This window comes from Apteryx rowi, unplaced genomic scaffold, assembly GCF_003343035.1.
Source record: "Apteryx rowi isolate R43461 unplaced genomic scaffold, aptRow1 scaffold_379, whole genome shotgun sequence".
In the NCBI taxonomy this organism is placed as follows: Eukaryota; Metazoa; Chordata; class Aves; order Apterygiformes; family Apterygidae; genus Apteryx; species Apteryx rowi.
The window spans coordinates 258,302-268,272 of NW_020450296.1; the positions used below are offsets into that span (position 1 = coordinate 258,302).

The following is a 9,971-nucleotide window of genomic DNA, read 5'->3' on the forward strand; positions in this document are numbered from 1 at the left end:
TTATTTATTTTCCCCTTCCCCGAGGTCACCCGAGCTTTGGGGAAGATCATCCCAGCCGGCTGCAAACAGGCCGGAGCATGGGAAAACCGGGCGCGGGACCGGGCTTTTGCATTTTGGCAGTGCCGCGCTGTGATTTGATTTGATGATTTGATTTGATTTTTATTTTTCCCAGCGTTTGCCAGCGCCGGAGCCCCCTCCGTCTCGGCGGCCGCGCACCTCTCCCGCCCCAGGTGCCGCGCTTTTCCCGGCGGGCGCGTGGGCGAGCGCGGCGCCCGGGGCCCCGGCGTCCCCCAGGGCTTTCGGGTTTCCTTTTCGGCCCCCTGCTCGCGCCGGAGGCGGCCGGCGGGTCACGGGCCGTTGGGCTGTGTTTACGCCGGGCTGCTTGTGCACGCGGCTTATTTTTATTTGCCCGGCTCTCGGAAATTTCCCGTCAGCGCCGGGCGGTGGGAAACGCCCTGGGTTAGTGCAGTTTTGCATTGCGGCTTTCCCGTTCCCGCATTGCAGCGGGGCCCCGGCGCGGCCCCAAAACTCCCCGGCACGAAGCCGGCAGATCCCGGTGGCCGGAACGCGGCGGCGACGGCGTGACACCGAGGGGTCTCGCGGTCCCGCGGAGATGCGGAGCGGCGGCCCGTCCGCCGCGTTTCTCGCGCTGGGGGTAAGCCCTGCCCCGCCGGCRTCTGCTAATTAAGCTAACGTGTCGCTGCTTCTTCTTTTTTTTCTTTAATTATTTTTTTCGGTGCCTCGCCGGTGCGGCTCCTCCGTTTCGCAGCCTGCTCCTCCATCCCGCTCCGGCGCTGAAGCCTATAGCGCTGAAATTATAGCATCGCCGTCGTTTCCACGGCAACGCGCGGGGATGTATTAAAAAGAGGGAGGGGGGAAAAGAAGGACCAAAACCCCCTCCGAGGATTATGGCTTCGCGGAGGGATCAGGCGCGAGGGGAATCTGGGTCACGGCTGGAGCAGGCTTTTCTTCCCGCGCGTCTCGGGTARTTCCCGGCGGCGGGGGGACGCAGCGGGGGCGTCCGTGGGCGCCGCGGCCCCTCGCTGGGGCCACCCCGCCCTCGCGAATCCCGGATTCGGGGGAAAAGCGGGAAAAGGAACGAAGCGGGAGGAGGGTTTTGCCGGCGGAGGAAGCGCTGGCCCGGCCGAGGGGTCAGCGAGGAGCCGGCCACCCCGGGAAAAGCCGTCCTCCGCCAGCCGAGCGTTCCCACCGCAAATCCGGGCTTTTCGAGCAAAAGCCTTCCCCTCGCGATGTCCGCGGGAAAGCCAGAAAGCCGGCTCCCCCTCCCCGGCTTGCGCATTGCAAGTTTTCGCTCTCATCCCCCAAAATAAACAGGACTTTTTCTTTTTTTTTTTTTCCCCTTTTTTTTCCTTTTTTTTTTTTCCTCCCTTTTTCCACACCCCCAGAGCCGCTGTTGCTGGTGGCAGGAAGCCCAGACTCGGTAGGAGCTCAGAAACGCCGCAGCTCCAAGCCCCGGCTGCCCTCTCCCTTTCGCAATCCGGGGAAAAGGCGGCGGCAGCGGGGCGGGGTGGGATTGGGGAGGGGAGGGGGGGCCTAAAAACGGGAGGGGAGCTTTCWTTTTTTTTTTTTAATTATTTTTCTTTATTAGCCATTTGCAGACTTTCCCACCAGTAGGGACGAGCAGCCTGTCGGAGCCGGGCGGCCGATTTGCTCAGTAAGTTTCCAGCGCTGCTTTTTGTTCCTCTCCGGCCTCGCGGCCGCTGAGGAGTCTTTTTTTTCGGGAACGCTGGGGACCGCTTTGCCGGGAGATGCGGCGGGTGCTTCTCCCGGTGCTGGGCTTTTCCTCCTCAGCTGCAAGATTAATCGATATATATATATATATATATATATATCGGCGCCGTTTGGGCGGCTTTATCGCCTTTTTCCGCCGGGTTCGCCTCCCCCCCGGCTTCGTTTTGAGTTTGCGGTCCATTTATTTTTAGGTAATTGCAGCGCCGGCGCGGTTGGTTCGTGCTCTCGGTGCAGCAGAAGGTAACTCGCAGCCTCACAAGGGCGGGTTTTGTTTGCGGGTGTATTTTAAGCAGCTGATTTTCATTTACGGCCGCGGTCCCGCCGCAGCGCCGGGGCGCTAGGGACGGTCGCGCCGCTCGCGGGACGCTCGGAGCGGCGCGGCGCTGGAAACGACGCCCCGGCTTCCGCGCCTGCGACTCTCGGTTTATCGAGACCGGGGCGATCAGGGCTCTTTTAGCCCAAATTTGCCGCCGGGGGTTTATGGGCTGGTGCGAACGTTGCGCGTGGGGATGTTTTTGGAGGGCGCTGGCTTTTCCCGCGCGCTTTTCCCGCGTCCCTGGGGGTAAATGCAGAGCGCGGGAACGGCGATGCTCCTGGGGCAAAATCCGGCGGCGCTGGGATGTGCAGCTCAAAACGGGCAGCGCGCCGGGCACTGCGGAGCCAGTGCCTCCTGCGGGGCGGAGGACGACYGCGGGGAGGCCGGGGCCGATGCCCGACTCCGGCCGGCGTCCCTTTTCCCGCGGCAGGAACGATGCCCCTGGGAGGGTTTTGCCGAGCTCCTGGCCCGCGGCCAGCCGAAACCCCTCCCCGCCGCTCCGCCAGGCGGAGATTTGAGCCCCTGCTCCCGATGTCCAGCGATTAATGGGATTAAGTCGATGTTCCCAGCGATTTCCATTTTGCATCTGGTTTTCTCAAGCCGTCGCCGCYGGCTCTGAGTCGATAAGGGCGAGARGCCCGCGAACAAAATTCCTACCGGATAATTATTTATACCTCCGCGTGCGTCACTGGTAAACATCTGGATCCGCTCCAAGCGGCCTCGCTGGATTTTGTTTCGTAGTCCCCGACGCGGCTGCTTGTCGGATTCCCTCCCGTTTTCCTGGCCCCTTCCCACTCTGGAGCACCGTGCCGGGGCGGCAGCAGAGGGATGGAGGAAGCGCTCGGGCAAACGGCTCGAAAACGCCTTGGATGCGTTTTTTTCCGAAGCCACYGGCGCTTTCGGCACGAAGGGGGCCCCCTCTCCGCCTGGCCGTGGTCCAGCGCCAGGATGCTCCAGCCCCGCGGAGCAATTCCCACGTCGGCCGTCGCCTCCGATAGCGGCTGGGGCCACCGGCCGGCTTCCCGGCATCGCTGGACCTCGCCGCCGCGCTATGGGGGGGAAAAACCCCCCACGTTTCGGTGCTGCGCCCGGCCTTAATCTCTTTAGACTCTATTTGACTAATCCTTCATTAGGATCTTGTTGGGAGCTTGTTATCCCGTTACGGCTTAGCGCCGGGTGCCGGCGACCGCGGGAACCTCCTTCCCCTTTTCCCTTTCTTTACCCCTTTCCCCTCCGTCCGGGGCTGGGGCCGGCCACGCTCTCCATGGGGGAAATGCCGAAAAATTGCGTTTGCTCCGCGGCTGGGTTTTCCTTAGGTCCGAGCTTACTGGAACGAACTTGGGGTGAAAAGAGCGGTTTTRGGCCGGGATAGCGAGCGAGCTCGCGGGAGCCTTAAAAAGGGCATCGGTGGCGGCAGCCTCTGGAGCAGATTCCTTGCACGGCGCTGGGTCCCGTTGCAGCGCGCCCGGGAATTCGCATCCCTCCAAGAGGGGAGCTGCTCCGAAAGGCTCGGAAATGCCCGCAGAAGGGCGAATCCAACACCAGAGCGGTGGGAAGCGTCTCCGATTTTTTTTTTCCCTCCCCAAAAAACCAGATTCGGTGGGATTTCTTTAGTTTTCCAGTGCGAGCGGCGGTGCACGTAAATCCGCCTCTCGTGCTTTCCCACTTTCCCCGCTAACCTCCCCGTTTTCCTGGCAGGTCGTCTGCTAACGCGTCCTTGTCCGCTTTTCCGTATCAGATCGACCGAGGTCAGGGGAAGGGAGGTGACTCGTCTTGACGTTGCCCGGAAAGAGAAAATGARCCAGGCCCTAAAATTGCATGCGACTCGCCGACGAGCTCGCGCCGCCGTTTCTCTTTCCCTTCGGCTTGCAGAGCCGCCCCGCGAGCCGAGGCTTTGCCGAGCGCCGATGCGGAGCCGGAGTCGCCGCCCGGCTTTGGGAGATGGGCTTTTGCCGCTCCGTGCTCCCCGGCGCGGCCGTGGCGGAGCTTTTCCCGACGCCACTCTCCCTGTTTTCCCGTGCCTAGAATTAGCGCTGGCGCGCCGCCGCTTTTTCCGAGGTGCTTGGGAACGGCGCTGCCTTTGCAGCCGGGCATGTGGCGCGGTTTTCCAAGGAATGGCGCGGGGATGGGGCGCCGCCACCCTGGGATTCGCGGGATCCCGGGCGACGGCATCCGGCGGCTTCCTTCCCCTCCATGGGAACTCGCTCGGTCTGGCTGGATCCAAAGCAACGTTAAAATACCCTTCGGCTTGCGGCGAGATGCTCCGCCGGCTCCGCGAGCCCCCGGAGCAGGCGGCTCGGGCAGCGCGAGACGAGGGGAGCTTTTTTTATTATACCGAATTATTATTATTATTATTTTTTATTTTTTTTTCTTGGATGCGGATCTCTGGAAGGGGCGGTAAATCCTGCTCCAGCATCCTTTGGGTTTTCACTTTGCCGGAGCGGTGCTGCCTTTGCAGCGGGGTAGTTCCGCCCCGGCACTGCCGCCGCCGCCTCCGCGCTCTTCCTGGGCCGACCCGTTAAAACCTCAACGCGAGAGGAGGGGTTCTGAAAAGCTAAAACTCCCTTTCGGCCGTGCCGCAAAATCCCCCCCCGGCAGAAAGTTTCCCGGAGCCCCCGTGGTTCGTTTCGCTGCCGCCGCGTGGGAATTCGGTGACGACGTCGGGATAAATCGGAGCGCGGGTTTCATCCCGCGGCCCCGGCGACAGGCGGCCRGCCGGCGAGCCGACCTGCCCTTTCCGCGGCAGGGATTAGCTTAAAACAAAACAAAACAAAACCCCCAAAAAGAGAAGCGGGAGATTAAAAAGCAAAACAGTTTTCCGTTTGTTTTAATTGGCTCTGAGGCCGATTTCCTTTTTTTTTTCTTCTTTCCTTCTCTTTTAAATCTGACAGCTGTGATTTTCGCTTTAAATTAGAGAACTCTGAAGCTGGGGTTTTAAGGGGAAAAAAAAAACACAAAACCCACCAAGGATGCAATTCAGGTCCTGCCGGGATCCGCGGGAGCTTTGCCCTCCCAAGCAGTTTAAAAAAGCTCCCGGCATCCAACCAGGACCACGAAGCCGGGCCGGGATTTTCCTGCCCGGCGCAACGGTGCGTCCCGGCTGCTGGGGGAAAGCGGCCGGTTCGAGACGGAAAAGCGAGAGGCGCGTGGCGGGATTTGGCTGATTTGCACCCGTTTCATCCCGGGAAGCAGCTCTGAGCCTTTTTCTTTTTACAAAGTGACTTTTGCAAAGTGTTGGCGGAGGAGAGGGGGGAAAAGCCGGGAAAAGCCGCCCGCCCGCCCTGTTGCGTTGTCCAGTTACAGCTGGGAGGTGATTTCGGAGCTGCCGCCGGTGGTCAGAGCGGCAGGGATACATCGGCCGGAGGGTTCGGAGCTGGCGGACGTGTTTGTTTGGTTTCCATGGGGAATGGCCGCGTGTCGGAGGCTGCAAAACGTCCCGGGGCCCGGGCGGAGCGGTGAGGGGCGCCTGCATTTTATCCCATAATAATAATAATATTTATTAATTTTTTCCTGCGTCCTTCCTTCTCGACCGGCGTCGGCCCCAGCCAGTGGGCTCCCGCCGCACCTTGCCCCGCTGGCCCTGGAGTTTGGACCTGGCAGGCGGCACCGGGATTGCAGCAGGGTGTCCTGGGAAAAGGCGCCGGGTTGCTTCCGCCCGTGCTTCCCGTAATCCCCGTGAAATTGCTCCGATCAATGGACACGGAGCTTCAGTTAGTCGCAAATCGATGGGGCGCCGGGGGGGTAGGAGGCGGCTGCAACGCGGCGGCTGCGGCCGCTGCCCCCATCCCTCCTCCCCGGATAAACGGCAGCAGGCRAAAGGGGAGCGTGAACCGGATTCGGGACGTTTGCCACTGCAAAGCAGCAGCAGAAAAAAGGGTTTTTTAGGAAATTCGGTGCGGTCGGAGCTGCGGGATTCGGTGTTTCCTCCRCCGCAAAGCAGCCGGGGTTGTTTTTGCAGGCGCGGGAATTGCGAATCCAGCCTGAGGCTCGGGCGCTGCGCGGGCACCTGCGCCGTGCCAGGGATTTCTGGGGCCGGCGGTTCCCTCTTTCTCCCGTTTTCCCCATAAATCGGCACCGGCCGGGAGGGAAGCAGGCACGCGTGCTATCCTTGGAGATGCTCCCGCGTTAACGCTAACGGCAGCATTGGGTGACGCCGCCGCGCACCTGGCATGTGTTTGACCCGAGGCCTTTAAATCATTAATGCCAGGCTGCCGTTAAGGAGGGGAAAAATTAGTTGGGAAAACAAAGCGGAGGCTGCTTGGATCGCCGGCGGCGGGGTGCCAGCACCTGGCTCGGCCGCGGGAAGCTGCTTTCTTGGCCGGGCGGTTTTTGGGAGCCTGGGAAAACTCATCCCGATGGATGGGAAGCGACGCCTTGCACGACGCACCCTGCTTTTTTCCTGCCCGGGAGGTCCCTAGGGTGCCGCGGCGGCGCTTTGGGGCTCGGCGCGGGATGGGGATGCGGGGCGAGGCTTGCTCCAGGGAAGCGGTTTGGGAATTCGGAGGCGCCCCTCTCCGTGCCTCGGTTTTCCTGGGCTCCGCGGCATCCCGGCGCGGCTCTGCCCGGCCCTTCCGCGCCTCCTCCTCATCCTCGCCGGCCGCCCCCGCGCGCCGGCGTCCCTACAGCTGGCGGTTTCGCTTCTGCATCCCCGCTGCCAAAGGGGGAAGTTGGCCAGCGAGAGCGAAACCCGGCGGCTCCAACGGTCACACGCCGCCCCGCGTCCCCCCCCCTCCGCATCCCGTCCCCCCCTCCCAAAATCCTGGCCGGAGGCCGCTGTCGCAACGGCCCGGCCCCCGGGCACCCGCATGCGTTGAGCCCGGTGCTGAGAACTGTCGTTGCTCGTTGCATCTAACAGCCGGGCCCGGAGCGGGCGGCTCCCAAGCCTCCGTGCCCCTTCTTGCCCGGAGAGAGGCTCCTTCGGAGTTTTTCCCATTCCACGTCTCGGTGGCAAGCCAGGGAAAACCAAAACGTCAAAGGTTCGTCAGGCCCAATTAAACCCTGGGGAAATTCCTCATGGCTGGGGTAAACTGGATGCGGAGGCGCAGGCCGGGCGGGGAAATGGGAATGGAGAAAGACTCGGAGAAAGCCTGGTTTGGGTCTTTTTTTACTGGTTTTTGTGCTACTGGGACCCCCCAAACAGCTGCGGGAGAGCAAATTGCCCCGGAAGCGGCGCGGATAGAGCCGAGGACCCCGAAGGGGCCACGGGAATGGCGCCGGGGGCTGCGCCCGGGGGGAAGTTTGGGGTTGGAGCCCAAATGTTTGCGGCCCCGGAGCCCGTTGCTAGAGGAAACATGGGGAAAAAAAGGGAAGGGGAGATTGCGGCGAGGCCGCTCTTCCCCCTCCGCAATCTGCGCCTCCCTCTCGGCCCTTTCGGGCGCGCGCAGGATCCCGAAAGGGATCCCGAATTAGGACGCGATGCCAGGGGCAGCGGTGCCCATCCGGAGGCTGCCGGAGCCCCGGCGAGGGGGGATGCTCGGAGCCGTGCCGGGGGCTGTGGGAGCGCCGGGAATGCCGCTGGCTCCGGGAGCGGAGGTGGCCCTGCGCGGATGGGCAGGGGGCCACGGCAGCGTCCCGGCAGCCCTCGGGCGAGACCCACGTTTCGGTTTTCGGAACAACGGTTGTCTTGCCCGTTTCAGCGTTTTTTTGCAAAAAATTTGGACAAAAAGGTTTCCTTCTCCTCCCCCCCCCATTCTCGCCCCCGCTGGTTTTTTTCCACTTGGAAAGAGGGATTCGCCTGCCTTCGCTACCTCCCTCCCTCCTCCTCCTCTACGCCGGAGTCTAATCCCGGCGCTCTGCCACTTGTGCTGCCGTTTGCTCCGGCGCCGAGCGCCTGCAAAACCCCGTCGGATCCGGAGGGCGGCATCTGTGCAGCTTTGCCCTGCTGGAAAATAACCGTCGGGGTTGGAAGGGGAGAGAGGATCGGGCCCTGCCGCTTGCTTTCGCCTGAGCTCCATGCACCGCGGCATCCCGGTCCGCGGCATCCCARTCCACAGCATCCCTAGGAGCCTGCTGCAAACGCCAGCGGTGCCAAGGGGCGTCAGATCCGACTGTAGCGCACAGGGCTCCGGCAAAACCACCCGCTGGGATAAATATCCCGTGACTGATCCCAGGCCCCGGAGGATCGCTCGGAGGCGAAGGCAGGGTTGACGCGGAGCGGTCGCGGTACGAGGCCGGGGACGGATCCGGGTGGCCGGCTGGCTGCCGGGCTCCTCTCCGTACGGTTTCCAGCAAGGAGAAGGTAATACTACATGAAACCCGTGTTATCACCCCGGTGTCACTGGCTCATTTGCGCTCGGTGACCCGTGACGTGAGATGAGTTGCGGGGGGTCTCAGCCAGCCCGGTGCCGAAGCGCAGGCTGCACGGACCGATTTAGCCGCCGGCTTCAGGATCCCGGCGAGCTTCCCAGCGTCTCCGGGCCAGCTGCCGGCGCGGGGGCAGTGCCGTGCTCAGAGCCGCATGTCCCCGGAGCGAGCCGGGAACTGCGGGATGAGGCAGAACAAGCGCCCGGAGAACAAAATTCGGCTTTTCCAACCCAAACTGGCCRCGCGTCGCAGCTTTCGGTCGGTCGGCCGGCGGTCGGCCGCTTTGGTCCGAAGGGGCCCGCCGGCGCCGCGAGACGGTGATCCGGGCGTCTTTAAATAAACAGCCGGTGACATTTTTGCTGCCGGGGCCCTGGTCCTTGTAAACAGGAGCTGACATTTGTGTCCCAGCTGTCGCGGCGCGGCGGGGAGGCGGCTGCGCCCGGCGCGGTGCAAGGGGGGGGCGTCGATGCAGATCACGGTGGGTTTAAGGGAGGTGAAGCTCGGCGCCCGGCGCAAACCCACCCCGGGTGCAAGGGTGCAACGAGCCGGGTGGGTCCGCGCGGGGCGGCGGGTCGCTGGAGAAGCAGCTCCTTGCAGCCGGAATTAGGGGAGCGATTCCCGGGCGGAGGCGGCGCRGGGAGCGGGCTCGCTCCTCGGGGCCCGGCTCCTTGCAAGGTGAAGCTTCTCCCGCCTCGTCCACCGGCGCCACTGGGGGGTTTTGCAGGACGCGACTCCTTTTTTATTAAGGGAAATAACGGGATGCGCCTGGGGGGGTTGCAATCGGCCAGCGGGCCAGGCTGGGACTCACCGGATTAATCCCGGTGTTTGCACGTGCGCTGATGCATGGTGGCGGCTGCGGAGCTTCGGGCGCCGCCGGGGGCGATCGCGGAGCCGAGGGCGAAGGGGGACGCGGGGCGTTTTGGCAGCAGGCTCGCCCGCTGCCGAGGGGGCCGGATTCGAGCGGCTCCGAGCGGTGCTGCCGGCCCCGCGCTGGCTCTGGAGGCCACCGGCGCCGCCGGGGATGCGCGCCGCGGATTTATACCCGTCTCTCTCATCCTGCTGTATTACTTCTTTTTTCCATCTTTTGCAGCCCCGCGGGTTCCCGCGCCACATCCCGGCCGCCGGGATCCCCACTTTAACGCGGCTCGGGCCCGGAGCGGGGAGCGAGCCGGCGATGCYGGGCGCCGGGAGCCGCTTGCCGTCCCCGCTGCCTCCTTCCCGGGGAACTGATGGCCGTTTCCCTTTTTTTCGTTGTTTTTTTTTCGCAGCTTGAGTGAGGAGCGGCGGCCGCAGGGCGTCTTCTGGCAGGAGCCGACSATGCCGGAGTCCGCGTAGCAGGTAGGGGGGCGAATCCCGGCGCTGGTGCAAGCGTGCCGGAGGGGCTGGGAAGGCGCCTGCGCGCTTGCGGACGCTGGTTTGGGGGGGTCGGGCTGCCGGCTCCGGCCTCTCCGGGCCCCCCAACCTCCCTCCGCTTTTCCATCTGCCCCTGCCCTTTAGCCGGGCCGCGGCTCCCGCCCCGGCTCCTGCAAGTGCCTCTCACTCTTTCCACTGGCGAGTTAAAATTAGCAACTTTAGGGTTTTTTTTTTTCCCTTTTTTTTT

At 63.3% G+C, this 9,971-nt stretch overlaps 1 protein-coding gene across 1 annotated transcript in view; it reads left to right on the forward strand.

Moving 5' to 3' along the window:
* The first annotated feature begins 547 nt into the window (after positions 1 to 547).
* The window catches only part of MEF2D (myocyte enhancer factor 2D), a 32,738-nt gene continuing 23,314 nt past the window's right edge, over positions 548 to 9,971 (forward strand). The window contains exons 1-3 of the mRNA XM_026073895.1: positions 548 to 655; positions 1,610 to 1,675; positions 9,640 to 9,709. The gene's annotated coding sequence lies outside the window, so the exon portion shown is untranslated. The remainder of the gene's footprint in view (positions 656 to 1,609; positions 1,676 to 9,639; positions 9,710 to 9,971) is intronic.